The following is an 18,607-nucleotide window of genomic DNA, read 5'->3' as shown; positions in this document are numbered from 1 at the left end:
GCTTGCTTTCAGAAATTCCTCATGAGACTTTGTTGCAGTAGCCTTTTCTTGCTCATACAGATAAGATGCAGGTGTCTGTACTGTCACTTCACTGTCACTGACATGCCAGTAGATACATACAGACCATTTTGATATTTCTTTGACAAGCAGGAGTAAAATCTGGAAAAGTAAAAGCAGGGTTTTTTTTCCTGTCTGCAGCAACTTGATTTCTTTAAATAACAGTGGGTTTTTTTTCCTTAGAAAATTTACTCAGTGACACCACCAAAATGAAAAGAATACAGAGAGACACCTAGCTAATACTAAAGGTTACACATACTGTCTGATATTTTTCTCTTTCTTCCCCCCCCCCCCCCCCCCCCCCGTAAATGCATTTGCAGTACACACAAGCTGTGAGACATTTAGCTTGCTGGTGGTAAACCATCCATACTTTGCTTGGCTGAACCAACCTATTTTTAGGAGTTTCTGTCCTCAAATACTTCTAGCATTCATCCCTGAGAATTCTGTGTTTAAACAAGGTTCTTCCATGTAACTTCGTGAACATATTTTTCTCCATAGATTTCACCTTAGGCATTTATTAATAGATAAATAGAAAAACAACTTTTCTATACAATCTTGACTATTTCCCTATATCCTATTTACTTTCTTTTGCAGTTAGATCTTGGGATAAATTATGCCTTTGAATTCCTAAAACCATTATTCTGCAATTAACCTATTCATTCATGATCCCTTTGAATACATCTGGGAAAATATTTTTGTGCTCTGTCTCTCCACAGGATCCTAAAGGCCTTAAACCACATTTATTACTATCTCTAAATACTAGCTGGACATATGAGTTAGACTTCTCTGAAATCCCAAGCCTTCAGAAGCTTTCAGAAATAGAACATTAAAGGCAAAAATCGCAGAAAACACAGCTAACTGTGAAAATACAGTCATATATACATTCTAATAAAAATCATGCTTAATTTCAAACTTTTTAAACAATGTTTCACAGGCATCACTGAATTTCATCTTGATACCTGACATATTAGTAGGGAAAGGAAAAAGCAGAATCATTCTTGGTGAAAAATCTTTTTCTGGCTGGAGGAAATGGGAATAAAGACTACTCCTAAGATTTCAAGTGGCCCTTTATCTTGCCTGAAGGCTGATCTTATTCTTTCTATATTGTAGTAGTCCCTAAAGCAGGTAAAATGTTTTAATACAGATCAAACATCCCTGTGCATGCCAGGTTGCAGATGAACCCCTGTGTCCCTGATAGGTGCTGCACAGAATCACACCGTGACGTCTAACTGCCTGTGCCTAAGCCTATGGCAATTGTGTGGAATCAGATAAAGCACAATCAGAAAAGCAACTTGAACCTGAGCAGTCATCCAATTATCTACTCCCACAGCACACTGTGATCTTTTCATAGCACTGTTAAGTCCTGAAAATACAATGGTATTTTTAAGCACATGTTTATTATTCCTGCAATGGAACGATACAACAGAGTGTGGGAGGCAAGGCTTGCAACAAATGAGGTTCCTTTTATCTAATAAGCAGCCACAGTCAGGCAAAAGAATGAGGGTTCAAAAGGTGAATCAAAACCGAGCAAACAATCAAACAAGACCAACCAGCCGAAAACAAAATGCACACACACTCACACACAAAAAACCCCAACAAGTAACCAAAAACAGGGAGTGTGGTGAGAAAGTATTATTAAGCCACTAAGATGTGGTTAGGATTCAGGCAGTCTTAGGCACAAATCACTAGAGACCAGCAAAGTATACTGGAGATATATCACTAGACATTTGTCCTGTTTCTCCTTCTTCAATAAGGTCCTCATTCTTCACAGGTGTCATAAGCTGAATAACAGGCTAGATGGACCTCTTCTCTAACTTACTAAGTTGCTACAGAATTGAGAAAAGAGACGTATACATCACAAATGGCACTTTGAATGGCAAACTGAGATTATTGTTTAATGAATGAAATCAGTGATAAATTAATGAATAGAATAAGGGATGTATAGTCACACTTCCTCTCATTGACATGTGCTGCAAGTCTCATTGTTATCTAATTCAGGTTGGATCCCAGGTTCTGGGTGAAGTTTTGGTGTAAGTTTTGTCCTTTACCTTTGAAACTACAATCCATACTATAGATTTCCTTCCCCCACAGCCGCCCCTTTTTTTCCCCCCTTACGGCTTCAAAGAGGAGAAATGAAGGACCACACTGTGTTAAGGTATCTTGCACACCATAATACAGGAAAAATAAAACACAATTTTGTTTTGATGGTAGACATATTTGGCAATAAAAACATCAGCTTTTTTTTTTTTTTTTTTCAAAGAGAATCCAGAATGTTTTTAAATTTTATTTTATTTTCCAAACTTGAATGTGTCAGTATTCATAGGCACTTTTAAACTTTTAAAACACCTGTTTACCTTGAGTTAAAATAATACAATAAGACAGAATTCGTAAAGACCATCCAGAGCATAGCATTTTCCATAGTTTTACACTCACTGAAAGACATTGCTTAATAGTTTAGACATTTTTCTTTTTGAAATACTGATTTAACTGAAGTAATTTCCTACAAGAGGAAATGTGGATTTAGAATTTCAGAAAACTTTAACTAATCAATTAGCTACTCAAACTGCAGAGTAATGCTCCCAAGAATTAAGATGATGTTATTCCCATCAGGTGTGACTGCATCTTCCCTTTAGTGTTGCCCTGTGCTACCTGCATATTCCATTCATGCAGTACTACAACAATTAGAGTTTTCCCAATCCTCAAAGGATGCTATGGGAATCTGAAAATATGTTAATAATTCAGACTTTCCTTGCTATTTTGTACAACTACTAGCTCTGCACATAATTGTTGCCTGGAGAGAGTATTCCCACGAGTTATAGAATTATTGTCCCAATAATTTATATGATTACAATGACTCCTTAAAGCCGCTTGTTAGTTGGACATTCAGCAAAAAGGTTTCCAATGGCAAGAGCAGATCCAATTCTCTTAAGAAACTCATTCATGAGGCCAGAGTATTAGGTAAAGTTCCACCAAGAATAACCTTTACTTGTCCTTGATACGAGGAAGTTAATGGGGCACTTCACAGGGCCAGACTTTCCAACTTCTGAAAGAACTGTTTAAAAAAGCTGGTGTTTTTAAAAGGAGAGTTGAGTGCTCTTACCACACTGTGAGTGGCTTTCCTCTGCCTACATTTGCACCTCTACCTTCTGCTTATCAGATCTCACATATGACAAATAGTGTCATATAAAGACGGTCACTGCCCTGAGCTGAGGTGCATTGCTTTCCATTTTTCTTTTTGTTAAAAGCAGAACTCCATCTTTCATATTCTTGTCAGTAATTTTTAGCTCATAAAAACTAACTGCTGCACAGAAGGGTTAGCATGTGGGAAGTTAGCTGTGAGGGGAATGAAGGAGAGATGCAAATGACTTTGTTGCAGAGGTATAATGGAAGAAGAGTAATACAAAAAGATCTAGAAAGCTTGGGAAATACTACAGTAAAAATAAATTAAAAGATTTAATCAAATGGGGGGGGGGGGGAGGTGGAAAGTGGGCTAGTGAAGAACACCTCTTCAAATATGTCTTTTTGTCACCAAAACTTCCTAGGGTACCTATTTATTTATATGCATCTCACAACATCTTTGGGGGTGGCTTCTTTCATTAATCAGTCATCAATGTACATAGATTTATATTCTTATATTCAATATAGTCAAAAGGATCAAATATCTAAATTGTTGGTGTAGATTTTTAGCAAACCAGTCTCATTGTAACCTCCAGCACATTAAAAGGAATGAGCAAAAGTTTTTGTGTTTTTTTTTTTCTTTTCCTCCATTGCGAAAAGAAAAAAATAATGCATATATATGTGCAAAGGACAAATTATTTTTGTCTGATAACTTGTTTCAGCATTAGTTTCACATTTGATGCCAAAGCTCCTCAGGATCCTCTGATCAGCTCATTCCTCCTCCCATGTTTTCCACATCCCTTAAAACCCTTTTGTAGGAACATTTGCTTGTGCAGTCATACAATGAGTGATACTGGAGAAACAGTAACTAGCCTAGCTGCAAAACAGCACCTCTATTTGCAGCAATATTTGCAACTGTATGAATTTGCTGAACTGTTCCATCATATCAGTAGTCATGCTGACACAGGACAGGGATTGTTTAAGCTAAGCCTATAGGAGAATCATGCATGGAACCACAGTTGTAAGACCCAAATTCTTTCGTATTTGCAACTCTAGCATAACTTTATGCGCTCAACACACCTGTTCCTATGCAATCAATAACAGGGGCTACAGATAATTTATAATGCTGATAGCAAAGCTGCCTGCAAGATTCTGTTCAGTTTTGTTGGGTTATTTTATTACTTTTGCATATTATATTTCTCCTATGCTTATTCCTATCACATTTCATTGCAGTACACTTTAAAAAGTTCAGTTTCAATTGTAACTGGTCTGTCTCTAGAATGTTTGGGGTTTTTTTATCCCTTGAGATAGTTGTTTGTCTAAAAAAAAAAAATATCCATCCTACCCAGGATTTGCAAAGAAACGAATAGATATTTTTATTTATAAGGAATTTATCATTGTAGCAGAAAAATCACTTGGAAACCTCAAATTCACAGAAAACCCTGAATCACAACTAAGCAACAGACAGATCTGTGATAACATTTATAACAAGTCACACCACTAGACAGGTAAGAATTGAAAAAAAATAAATATGAAAATTCATTAGGTACAATTTGTTGTCAATGATTACAGCAGGCTTTTCTCAACTGTGCAACCATTAGTTCATAGGCCAGGGATCATTAGGAAGCATTTTCGCTAGCTCAATAACCTAAACATGGTGCCACTGAACATATTCATGAGTGTTGTCTGCACAGGTATTGTACAAACAGCCCATTCTCCACAAGGACATGGGTCTTCTCTTGGCTGTATCTGCCAGCCCTCTAAGGATGTTTTCAGATAACCTAGAGAACCTAAAGGGACACTAAATGTCTGTGTTTGAGCAAAAGAATTGCTGTCCTCATGTTCATAAAGCATATCATAGATACGCTTTTCCAGCAGATGATAACATCTAATCACATTGACTGGATTTTCATTTTTCAGAAGCAGCAACATACACAGCAGCTGTGTTTACAGCAAATGAAACCCTCATCACATTAGCCTTAAATATGCTATACATTCTCAGAAACCTCCCATATTTTGGCTTAAGAGCTATTTTTCAGAGCCTGACTAAGGTTGCCTCAGGAAGCTCTACAGCCCCAGCTGCAGAAGGAATGGTCAGGAGCAGGGCACTGCCAGATGGCTGTTCCTTTTCTGTCTGCGTCTTCCCTTCCTGCCCTTGCAGAAGTCAGGCCCAGTAGTCACAACAAAGTTTAAGAAAATAACCGTTAATCAGTGGGAGCAAGGAAGTGTAGTGTGGGATGAGGGAGGAAGCAGCAAGTACCTGATAAGACAGATGGGAAAAGATGTCTGAAGATACAGAATTAATGGAGAGTTAGGAGAGCTAGTGGGTGTTTAATAAGGGAAAATCTGAGACAAGGAGTAAAATCTAGGGCTGAGAGGAGGCTGGAGGTTTGGAGGGAAATCAAACGGCTTGAGAGTCCAGTCAGAAGAGCCGAGTGCAAGATTTAGTGTGGAGGTGTTTAGAGCAGCTATGCTAATGGTTAGCATAGTGACATGGCTGTCCTACCTGGCTACCACATGTATTAGTGGATAAATTATTTTATGCTCTAACTTGCTTACAACCTGCTGGAAGAATTTCACAAAATAAAAGTCACCTGCGCAAAGGCAACCCAGTGAGGGAGGGTTGTTCTTCTCCCTGTGTTTCCATCATCAGTATTTCTTTCTTTCAGGTTCCCGTGTGGGCCAGCAGCCTTTTGGAGACTTTCTGTGTTGCAGGAGACATTACACAGACCTTTCTGCATCCCCAGGGAGTCTTTTTCATTGCATTACCTCTAATGCTTTGCTTGAATGCCTTACTCTTCTGAGCTTTTTCCTGTTCTCTGCTGTGCTGTTAGGTCAGTGCTGGCTGTGCTTCTTCACACACTTAATCTCCTTTTTTCATGAATGTCCTACCCTTATGGTCTGAAATCTTTTCTGTCCAAACATTTGTCCATTTTTCTCAGAAGCAAATTCTCCCTCCTTCATGTATTTACATCTGACTGTGTGCAGCTGGCTACCTGGAAACACAAAGGAACAACCTTTTTTAACAGAATAGAAGCTAGTACACATCATAAACCACACAGAAAGCAAGCAAATGTTTTCCAATACATTGGTTAAGGACTGGATGAATCTTTGGCTTTCTGTCGTGGCAAGTCTAACCTGAAATAATTTCTTTCCACAACTGTGTGTTCGCATATATGTGTCCAACTTTATGTTATTGATCCAATACAGCCTATTGCAAAAGGCTTGTGTAAACTTCTCTGCACCATTAAGCTTTCTATATCAAGGGATGGCTAACAGCTAATGGCATCAAAAATGAATATTTGCTTCCAGAAAGAACTGCTGGTACCTTATTAGTTCTTTTCCTTTAGAGACCATTATATTTTGAAACAGCTGTTCATTTAATATGACATTTTCTGTATGTTTCATTGTTCCTGGTCATTGCAAAATATGTGTGTATAAAAAGAGTTTATTTTTCTTGTGTTCATTTGCTTCTACTGCCTCATAATCGTAACAGAGCATAATCATAACAGAGGTAGTACAATATAAAAACATTGTTAGTAGGTAAAATAAATTTTTAAATCTCCCAAATGGTTTCAGTTGCTTCTTAATGTAAAATGATGAAACACAGATGAAGATCATTTTGTTGGCCATAGAAAAAGTATTCTCATTTTGGTGTGCAGCCTTTGGTGTTCTGAATTTCTGAATCTCAGTCTACAGGGTACAACTCATCTAGGAGATTAATTTCCATCACAGACCACACTGTGGTGTGTGCAAGACCCCTCAATTTGTGGGAACCTTCCTTAGCAGTACTGTGGAGACATGCATCATGCCAGCTGTACTTTCCCTGCCTTCCTGAGCAAAGACTTCCATCCCTTTTGTAACATTCCTCATAGCCTAAGAAGCTTTCTAAAGAGGAAAAGTGGCACAGAATCAGGTCCCAGTATGCTGAGATATTTGTTAGTAAAAGAGTTTTGTTAGCTTACTGCTGCTGGATCTGATGGCATCATGGCAAACTGATGCTTCAAATGTGAGGAGAAGGACAAGAAAAAAATCTGGGGCAGTTCATGAAATATTTTTGCAATCTACAAATCTGGACCAATTTTTTTTGCTGGAAGAAAGCCATAGTGTCACTGGTAATCTGTGACCATCTGTGTCTCAGAACTGGTTTGCATGTGAATCACAAAAAGAATGGATTTTTAAAAGCCAAAACTCTGGGTTCTGGGCCAGTTTTATCATTAGGAGTCAAGGACAAAATGAGCTGAAGAGGACCCCCTGCAAGATTGCTACATTGCTACTGAATTATTTTCCACAGCCAATGTCTCTTTGTTAATACCAGGCAAATCCTTGCTGCTGAACAGAGGTCATCTTTGTGGATGAATGGCTGGCTGTAATTACAGTTTTCAAAACATGAGAGCTGGAGTACAAAAGTGAGGTTGGAGATATGTGTCATGGTATGTGGACATAGTGTTGTTCTACATTAAAAGGAGCATCACAAGAAACTTTAGAAACCATTCCAGAATACATTGTCTTTTGCTAACTATTAGTAAGGATACTCCCCAGTTTTAATTTTATTCTAACACTGAAATGGTAAAGTGGTTAGCAGTTAAAATACTCCTGTTTCCAATCCTTAGAAAATTTTACTTCTCACATGCATTACACACTCTAGCAAAGGGTAGAAGATTTCCCTTATACCATGAATATAAAGAAGAAGCTCAGAGAATTGTACAGTTCTTTATATACCTACTTCTACAACACTAGTTGGAGTAACCAACCGCTTAATCTGCAGCTGCTGCTATAGATCAGCACAAACAGAGAGTCTTTTCTTGAGAGTGAGTTTTATCCATCCTAAAGCAAGAGTTTGAAGTTCTCATTGAGTGCAGGAAGAGTTCAATTCTCCTTTCCAGTTAGCCCTTTACTCCAGCCTTTCCATAAAAATATAAAGGTTCCAGTAGCTGTACCTGTAGTTCAGTCTTCCTTAGAAATAATCAATGACTTCTCAGGGAGTCTACTTTAAGTATTTATCACCTGTCACCCATGGTGCTTTTGCTTTTTGCAATAAAACCTTCATTGCCATTAGTTGCAGGCTTGGTAGTTACATAGATAGAATACTGGAGAATGAAAAGTCCACAGCATTTTCCTCTTACATGATTTATGCTTGCTGATCTGCAATTTGCAGAGGCTGTTCATCTTGGAAGTGATGAGAAAATGCCAGTCATTTTAATCAAGCAAACTGCCAAAAAGAGAAAAGAAATTTAACCTGTTTTTCTTGTCTGATCACGAGATAACCATAGACCATCACATTTCCAGTTATCTTATCACATTATTACAATCTTCTTGCATCAGATTGTTTGGGGATTCTTCTGAGTAACAGAAGTCAGTGACAGTACTGTAATTTAACTTGTTTTTCATCCAGAGAGTAGCTCATGCTTGGTTTGAGTAAATAGTATTGTCCATTGTTTCTCAGCCTATATAAAACGCAATAAAGCACATGCTGTTTGAGGGGAAAAAATAAAAATCAAAGATTGTCTACTAAAAGCTTCAATAAACATTTTCATTGCCAGACTGATGGGGTTTATCACTAAAAGTTTATTTTTATTTGCATATATCTTTCATGTTTGAAGTTAGGAATTTATGTATATGAAGGGGAATGAGGAATAGGGTTATTTGTGGTTTGGGGATTTTTGTTCATTTATTTGTTTGTTTTTCTTGGGGTATTTTTACCAACATGTTCATACTGATTTATAGACCATCAAAAGATGCTAAACCATAAGATAAGAAATCCTGGTGAGACATAAATCTGATTTGCATATTTATTATAATTATGTTGAATTGTGATAATTATAATGAATACTAGCTAATTTTCCTTCTTGTTCTTTGTTTCCTAATTGTATTTTTCTTCAGTGAATGTCATTATCAGTAAAGGCACAGCCAGTTCATCTGTTTAGTATCTTTCCACTCCAGTAAAAATACAAAGTATGATAAATTACACAGAATAAAAATATTTTGAGCTATGATTTACAGCCCATCATTTAAAATGTATGTAGAAATATGAAATAATTTGTGACAATTAAACAGCCATAATCTAGATTAAAATAAGGGACTAGATGATCACATTCATCCTCAGAGCCAAAATCTTCCTCACTATCCTCCTGAGCCTGGAAACGAGCCAGAAATCTCCCAAAGAACAGACTTGCCTTCAGACAGGGACAATGGAAGAGTGGGAGAGAAGGGAAAGTTCTACACACTCTCCTAGGTGAGTGAAGACCAATGGGTAAGGCAAACATTCCTCACATTTCAGTACTTCCACTTACTCTCACAGCGTAACTTGTAAACAAATACCAGCCAGTCTTCTGGGCCAAGCTTTGTGGGCGTGCTCAAGTGTTTCAACCAGAAAAAAAATCTGGTACAGAAGCTGTAGCAATACACAACTTCCATCATCAAGTATATTAGCAAACAACCGATTTTGAGAACGTGGGATTGTGTTGGCTGCAGGTGCCCAGGAGCTGGCGGCGGTGGCAGCAGCAGCAGGAGGCTGCAGCAGCCACGTGAGGCGGTGCCAGGGCTGTCCCCTGCTTGGCACAGCCGGTTTCAGCCGGTTCCAGCCGGCTCCAATGGCCCCAGCACTGGGCACAGCTGAGCGTGTCAAGAAAATGTTTAGCACAAACTTACTGATCAAGCTTAGAAATAACATAATTGATGAGCATGGGCAATCACAGAGAAGAAGGCTTTTCCAGTAGTTAGGGTGTTATTTGATTCCTCCTTGAAGCACATTACAAACTTCTACTAGCCAATTTTTACACGTTATCAAATTTATCTGGTCAGTGGGTGGTACTTTCTTTCTCATCTTTTAGGATTTAATAGGTTTCTATGAAAAACTCACTGCTCGAGTAGGCCTAAGTAGGCCACTTAGTAGCAGAAAGATCTGCATTTTGGCAACAAGGTGAGAGGGAGCCCTTTCTGTTCATCACAAGAGGGGGAGCAACAGTTAGCACAGACTGAGTTTGTATCTTCTATACTGTCATATTTCTTGATGAATAAAACATTTTAGAATAACTAGGCAAGTGTTTAAAACCTCTCTTTCTTTCCTGAAGGTTAAGACTGTGAGAAGTTTACTCAGTTTTGCCCAAAATGCAAGTAGTCAGTGACAGAACAGGCAGTCAGGCACTGTCCGCTGCGGGCTGTACAAAGCTGGCACATTAGGGCACAGCCTCATGTAACTCTTCTGGTTTTACTGCTGGTGGGTGACTGACGCTTGAGTGAGACCACAGGGCTTCTTTTCTTTTATATGAAGAGTCACAGCGACCATTTCCCACCAAAACAAAGTACTGTGCTGATACATGTCAGTTCCGCTGTTTAATAGTTCTTCCAAGTAAAGGATGGGGAACAGTCATCGAGATGGGTATTTAAATTGCCACTATCAAGTAGCTGAATTAACCCATTGCTTTCATGAAACAAACTGCTGATACTGCTGCTCAGGTGTGTTGTGGATTGCTGCATCTCTTACACTCTCCTTGAGTGGTTTCTTTGTAGCTGAAAGAGCTTAAGATGCTCTGTCTTTTTTTTTTTTTTTTTTTTTTTTTTTGAGGAAATGTAAGATGAGAATTGCAAGAATGCTGGTGAAGCACAAGCTGGTACACAAACATCAGCTGTTCCTGAACCCTGCTTCTGTTGCAGTACAGTTCTGCTTTACTTTGACCGCCAAATTTTTGGTTTACTATTTTTATGAGTTCTTTTACATATCCTGCTTGCTAGCAAGAGCTTCTTCTAATAGGAAAAATGCAAAGCATAAAGGAAGGATAAACATTTGTCAACTCCTGTTTGATAGTATAACTTTCACAATTAAATTTAAAATTATATTTTATAGCGATATTAAGCATTTTATATAAACATGCTACAGTCACACATATTCTATCCTAGTCTGTGTTTCAGAATATCTAAATATTTGCATTTACACTTTGCAGTTATCTGAATATATATATGAATCTTGACATAATGTTAGCTATTTCCAAGTCCACATGGGAATATCAATAAATCATTTTGAAAAAATAAAATTAAGATGGGATTTTTCTGGTAATGTCTACACTGTTTTGCCATTTTGTGCTTTCCAGATATTTATTCTCAGGATTATCTTGTAGGAGCTAATTTTCAAAAGCTGAATGTCTAAATAAAATGTATATATTTAAGTGAACAAAAGCCCATTTAATTATCCAGATTTAGCTTTATTTTCTAATTTATCTAAGTATGTACAGAAAATTATTCTAGTAACTCCTTCACTCCTTAGAAAAGCATGTTTGACACTGAAATTTGCTTAAAAAAAAATCATATTGGAAATCCTTTTAAAGCAGTAGAAATGACAACATACCCCTCTCATGATTTAAACTTGACTGCTAGCTAGTCCCCACCCAGCTGCAGCATTGTGGGGAAGAGAATCAGAAGAGTAAACGTGAGAAAACTCATGGGTTGAAATAAATACAATAATAAGTAAAGCAAAAGCTGCACATGTAAGCAAAGCAAAATGAGGAATTCCTTCACTACTTCACATGAGCAGGCAGATGTTCATCCATCTGTAGGAAAGCAGGGCTCCATTATACATAACAATTACTTCGGAAGACAAATGCCATAACCACAAATGCCCTCTCTTCATCCTTCCTTCCCCACATTTATTGCTGAGCATGATGTCATATGGTGTGGAATATCCCCTTGGTCAGTTGGGGTCAGCTGTCCCGGCTGTGTCCCCTCGCAGCCTCTTGTGCACCCTCAGCCTACTCAGTGGCAGGGCAGTGTGAGAAGAGAAAAGGCCTTGACTCTGTGTAAGCACTGCTCAGCAGTGGCTGAGACACACCTGTGCTATTAACACTGATGCAGTAGAAATCCAAAACATAGCCCCATACCAGCTACTACAAAAAAATCAACTATCCCAGCCAAAATTAGCACAGCCACAAAATTTTCACCTGAATGTACTGTACTCAGGTATGTAAAAGAAATTTTGGTTATAAAATAAAATGCAAAGTTTGATCATGTTTAACAGGCAGGACATAATTCGGCATTTTAAGAATTTCAAAACTTAATTCCAGCAGTTCTAGGTGTCTAACTTTGAGGGCTCTGTTTTTGTCAGCATATCGCACTTTACACTGAAAAGTCATGCACTTTGCAGAATGCTTAATGTACATATATAAACATTACCTGTCATCAGTGAAAATCATATTGCAAGTAGGATCACAAAAATGCTGACCAAACACAAGCCCAATTGCAACTACCAAAAATAAAAATGAAACTTGAGTGCTAGTTTTTGGTAGTGGTATTTTGGATTTATGTTTTGGGGTTGTTTTTTTTCTACAAAATCTACCTTTCAAGTCTCTTGGTGGAGGAAAAAAGGAAGGAAGATTAAGAAATATCAGCTTTGATGTTCCAAGGTCAGCTTCAGTAAAGCACATTCCCTAGTCAGAGTAATGCTTTTCTTATTCTTTATTCATACACAATCTCATTTATTTCAGTAAGTTTCCCTTTGTAAAGTAAGAGTCAAAAATAATTACAGTGCGAATGAGGACTGGTTGGTTTCACCTGTTGTGATTTTAATTATGATGTATATCAGGATCTGTGGTATAACATTTATTAACTGTTTGCAATATGCAGTTCACTCATTCACACAAACTCTGCAGTGGCATTGCAAATAGTATCTCCTTTTCAAAATGGAAAAAATGGACTTGACCATATAGAAAAAACCATCTTGACAGTATTTCCCTTGAAAAAACATCCCGATTATTTGTCAAAAAGGCAAATAGATATTTTTTTTGTTGAGATATAGAGATACAGATAATATATATCTATATATTTCTCTATAATATAGAGAAATAGATAATTTTTTCAATGTAAAATAAATACGCCAACTTACAATTGAGACCATAAATGTACATTCTCACTGGTCAAAATGTTGAGATACTAAGATTTGCTTTAGGTTCTCTTTTCATTAAATCTTATTTAGTGCTTTCTGGATTTTTAAACCTATTTAACAATGTGGAACGATATTTAAAGATCTTTAGTAAAACAATAAGCCTTATTCTCAGGAAAAAAATAATTGCAGTATATATTAAATCGGGGAATTTATTTCTGTAAAACACAAAGCAGGATTCTGTACTGAAAGGGTTATATTTCTTATGAAATAAAATGCAGCAGTTTCTTGTGTGTGCCTGTGTTGCAAATGAGAAATCATCTGAAGCAAAAATATTTTATAGACCTATAAATAATTAGAAAAAAAGCCCAATCACACCTTAGTCACAGCAAGTGTAAACTATTCTTCCCAAAATGAAATTCATATGTCAGGTTGCATCCAAATTGCTTTTCAATGCCTGAGATAGAAAACCTTAAAACAAGGTTTTATTATGGTAATGCATACATAGTTATACTCTGCGCTGCATTGATATGATCAATGTTTAAAGCTATAATTAATTTGCAAACAGAATAAAAAAGATACATTGCCTGTAAATGTGGCAAAATTCCAACCCATGCTCTCACATTTAAAGAGTAGTATCCTTCCTGGGCTGATGAACAGGGTAGATGAGGGGAAGCCAGCTTGTGGCTCTTGGTCTACTTGCATTTCATGAGCTCTAAGAGCAGCTACTTTACCAGGGCTACGGCATGTGCTGACAACCACAGGCTGTGCTGCATTATGAATGCTTTCTTATCCAAATCCTCAGTAAAAGTAAGGAAATGAAATTAATATTATAGGGAAGCCTTGGAGTCATGCTGATGGACCTATTCCTCAGTAAACAATTTAGCCCTTGAGTTTCTATCCATTGCTTCTGAATGCTTCCCAGGGATATGTTTTCCTGGGTCCTTCTCCAGGATATCTATTATGTTTTTATTCAATTATTTGTTCTGTTTTGCTTGCAGTAAAATGCTAAGTGTAGTGGTTTAACCTCAGCCAGCGACCAAGTACTGCACAGCTCAATCCCCCCCACCTAGAGGGGTGGGGAAGAGAATCCAAATGGAATGTAAAACTCAAGGGTTGAGATAAGAACAATTCAATAATTTAAACATAATATAAAGGAAATAATAATAATAACAACTGCATAAACAGTTATAATGGAAAGGTGGGGGAAAGGATAAAATCCAGAGGAAAAGGGAGAAAGGAAAACAAGTGATGCACAGTACAACTGCTCACCACCCGCTGGCCGATGCCCAGCCAGCCCCCAAGCAGTGATCCCCAGGCCCCAGCTAACGCCCGAGCTTATACACGAAGCATGACATCCCACGGTATGGAATATCCCTTTGGCTAGTTCAGGTCAGCTGCTCTGGCTGTGTCCCCTCCCAGTTTCCCGTACCCCTCCAGGCCTCTCACTGGCAGAGCCTGAGAAACCGAAAAGTCCTTGATTTAGTATAAACATCACCCAGCAACAACAAAAACTGTCAGCGTGCTGTCAACGTTGTTCTCACATCTGAACCAAAACACAGCACTATGATAGTTACTAAGAAGCAAATTAGCTCCACCCCATCCAAAACCAGGACAGTTAAGCTTTCAGTATGTGAGGCTGCCAGGCTCCAGAACAAAGGAAAACATCTAGGAAGGGACATTTTAGGAAGTTAAATATATCCATGGCGGATTCAGGGCAAACTCAAAACCAAAAAGAATAATCTACACAAAGCAAAATACAAGTGTTGCTTGACTCTAACCTGATCCAAAACAAATCTTTTCTTTGCAGATATCAGTTCAAACTCTGCTTCAGTGAACTTCTGACAAAACAGCACAGTGTAAGAAGGCAGCTGTTGCCAAGGGACTGTTACAATTCCTGAGTTTTCAGAATGGATCTCCTGCTCCCTGAACCCTGGCAAAGATTAAGGCTGGTTAAAGTGAAGTAAGCCAGTTTATCTCAGCAGAATCAGTACGAATAATATAAATGGTTAAGTCATAAAAATAATAGCAATAATCAAGAAAACCGCAGAGATTTTGGTTTTAAAAACACTACCATGTTAGTGCAATATTGCAAAATCAAGTCTTGTATGAAATTAGATTAATTCTGTAGGAGTTAGAACATTCCAATCCCCATGAAGTGCTGAACTAAATAGCTAGTTTTACTGTTATAGCATGCAGAACTTTTTTTCTATTACATTGATTAAATTACAGTTTAGATTAGCCAAATTATTAAAAAAAAAAACAAAACCCACAAACGAACAAACAACAAAAAAACCCCACAAAACACCAAACAAAGAAACATGGCATCCATAAAGGGCTGAGGAATAAAATGTTTTGGAATTTACCTTTAAAAGCAGGCTTTTCTCACAGCTGAAGTGTTTCTTGAACTACCTGTTGCTATGGCTTAATGCCTTCCTGTATAGGCACTGAAGGGAAAATGGTGATTAAAGGTGACTGAGAGATTTTTCAGTTCATTGTTTTCCTCAGAAAAAGGTTATCACAGATAACAGGTTCAGTCCCATGCTGACAGTCATGACCAAGCTGGAGCAGATGATCATTTCTAAAAAATCAATAAAAGTAGAAATGTGGGCATTGACTAGCCTAACATTGCAGGCTTGGCTTGCATTTCCTTTGGTATTTTCAGTCAATTTATTATCAGGTAATGACACTGTATTCTCTGCAGTTCTTCTAGAAATTTGACCATATCTCATCAATCAATCTGTCACTGCATTTTACAAATTCTACATATTTTTCATATGCTTGGCTTCACAACATAGTTGCTAGAACATTCATTGTCTTCCATTAAAGTCTAAGAATGTCATTAGGATCACTTCTGAAATCCTTCAAGATATTTGCTTTCAGATAACGACTATTAAATGCCAGCAGACATTCAACACATATTAAAAATTCTGGGATGTGGAAAGAATGCAGAGAGCATAATGTATTTTAGAAAATTATTCCTGTGAGCATTGTGCATTTTGTTAGCTTCTTATGAAAGAACACGAAGATAGATGAAACTATATTGTGTGGACTTAAATAGTTTGGTTAAAGACATATTTTAAAATATATTGACTCTGCCTGAGTCAAAATAGTTCTCTGAAACAAAGTAGAAAATGATGTTATTTTTTCTGAACTACTATTTGTAATTAAAGCTGAAGCTGAATTTTGACTGCATGATCTATTTGCTTCTGGTTTGTTTTGTTGGATTTTTTTTTTGGGGGGGGGAGTGGGAGAAAAACTAAATTAGTTTAGGCATTTTTAGACAAAGTTAATGGCGCCTTGGCTGCAGCTGATTCACATTCAAACAAGCAGGAAGCTCACACCTGCCCCTAATCAGTCTGCATAGCTGAATCAATACTTCCCAGCAATAAGCCCTATGTAAGACATCCTTTTCATGAATTATGAAGTCTGGCTTGCAGCACTCATGGATGCAGCCACAGCAGAGCAGACATGCTTTTGTTACTGCTCATACAAGTGTGGAAGCTGTATTTTCCCCTCAGAAATGACATCATAGCAATGCTGAGAAACACAGAGCAAATGATTTTTTATAAACGTGTATTTCAGATTAAAAGGGCCCAGAAAGTTAAAGATGTAACAAAATAATAAAGAATTAAGAACATTTTAATATCAAATAGATCTCATGTTATCCAGAGATCGAGGTGTTTGCTTTTTTGTTGGTTTTGGGGGGGTGTTTTTTGGGGGGGGTTGGTTGTTTTTTTTAAAAAAAATTAAATCCCATCTATTTATCACCTTCTTCATCTGCACCTTCTGATTCTGGAATAAAAATGGTAACTATACCTTTTTTTCCTCAAACTACTTTTATTGGCTTTAATTATCAATGGATAAATACTGTAGGGCTTTTTAACCCTTTATTTAAGTTGTGGACTTACCAGCATTGTCTGGCAGTTCAGAAAAATACACATTCAGGTATCCCAGAGATCAAACTAGCCCAGGAAGATTTTTTTTTTCCCAGTTAATAAATGGTTGTCTCTGCATCTTTCAGACACATGACCCCTGAAAACAAAACACATTTTGTAGAGGATGCTGTCCTTACTAGTTTGGTTTTTTTGGGTTTTTTTTAATGACTAAAATATGGCTTTCCTTGCTAAATGCAAACTCAGTGGTGAAAAGGCTCTGCTATCTTACAGAAAAGGGAGGGCAAGTCAGTTTTCATTTCAACTTGAAGTCTTGTTTTTTCTGTTATCATAATCTCCAACATTCCATATTTTAAAGGAGCTGCATGTTTTATTCAGGGCCAGGATGTATCTCTCGGACAGTTACCATTCCCTTTTTACTCAAACAGACTTCCCGGTGAAGGAGAGCAATGTGTTAAAAGGTCCATGAAACTTTACTGTCTTCAATAATGGCACCAGCCTGGCATGCCTTGAAAGCTAACTATTTTTTTCTTGGATGAAAACTACAAAGACTATAGAATTTTACTGAGGATAAACATATTCCTGCAAAGTCAAATACTGTCTTTAATAGGTCTGCAATATCTATGAGTTGAGCTATCTATGGGTTTTTTTTCTCTTTAGCTCAACATAACAAGTTCATTGATTGAACTGAAGTATTTGGGTACATCTACTGCTGCATGGGATCATTATCAATGATCTGGATGAGGGGATCGAGTGTACCCTGTGTAAGTTTGCAGACAACACCAAACTGGGTGGAGTGTTGATCTGCTTGAGGGTAGAATGGCTCTGCAGAGGGATCTGGACAGTCTGGATCGATGGGCCAATGCCAATTGTATGAGGTTAAACAAGGAGTACTGAGTCCTGCACTTGGGTCATGATAACCCAATGCAATGCTATGGGCTTGCGGAAGAGTGGCTGGAAAGCTGCCTGGAGGAAAAGGACCTGGGGGTGTTGGTCAACATACAGCTGAACATGAGCCAGCAGTGTGCCCAGGTGGCCAAGAAGGCCAAGAGCATCCTGGCTTGTATCAGTAGTGCAGCAGCAGGACAAGCGAAGTGATTGTCCCCCTGTACTCAGCACTGGTGAGGCTGCACCTTGAACACTGTGTCCAGTTTTGGGCCCCTCACTGCAAGAAAGACACTGAGGTGCTGGAGCATGTCCAGGCAAGGGCAACAAAGCTGTTGAAAGGTCTAGAAAACAAGCCTCATGAGGGAACTGGGGCTGTTTAGTCTGGAGAAAAGGAGGTTCAGGGGAGGCCTTATAGCTCTCAACAACTCCCTGAAAGGAGGTTGCAGGCAGGTGGATGTCAGTCTTTTCTCCCGGGTAATGATTTATAAGAGGAGAAGAAACAGCCTCAAGTTGCACCAGGGGAGGTTTAGAATGGACATTAGGAAAAATTTATTCACTGAAAGGGTTGTCAAGCACTGGAACAGGCTGCCCAGGGAGGTGTCACCATCCCTGAAGGTATTTAGAAGACACATAGATGTGACACTTAGGGACGTGGTTTAGTAGTGGACTTGATATTGCTATGTTAACCGTTGGACTCAATCATCTTAAGGGTCTTGTCTAATCTAAATAATTATATGATTTTATGATCATCTAGATATCAGTAGTATGTACTGTTGTT

The sequence above is a fragment of the Falco punctatus genome (genome assembly GCF_963210335.1).
Source record: "Falco punctatus genome assembly, chromosome: 3".
Lineage (NCBI taxonomy): Eukaryota > Metazoa > Chordata > Aves > Falconiformes > Falconidae > Falco > Falco punctatus.
Note: the sequence above shows the minus strand (reverse complement) of the source record.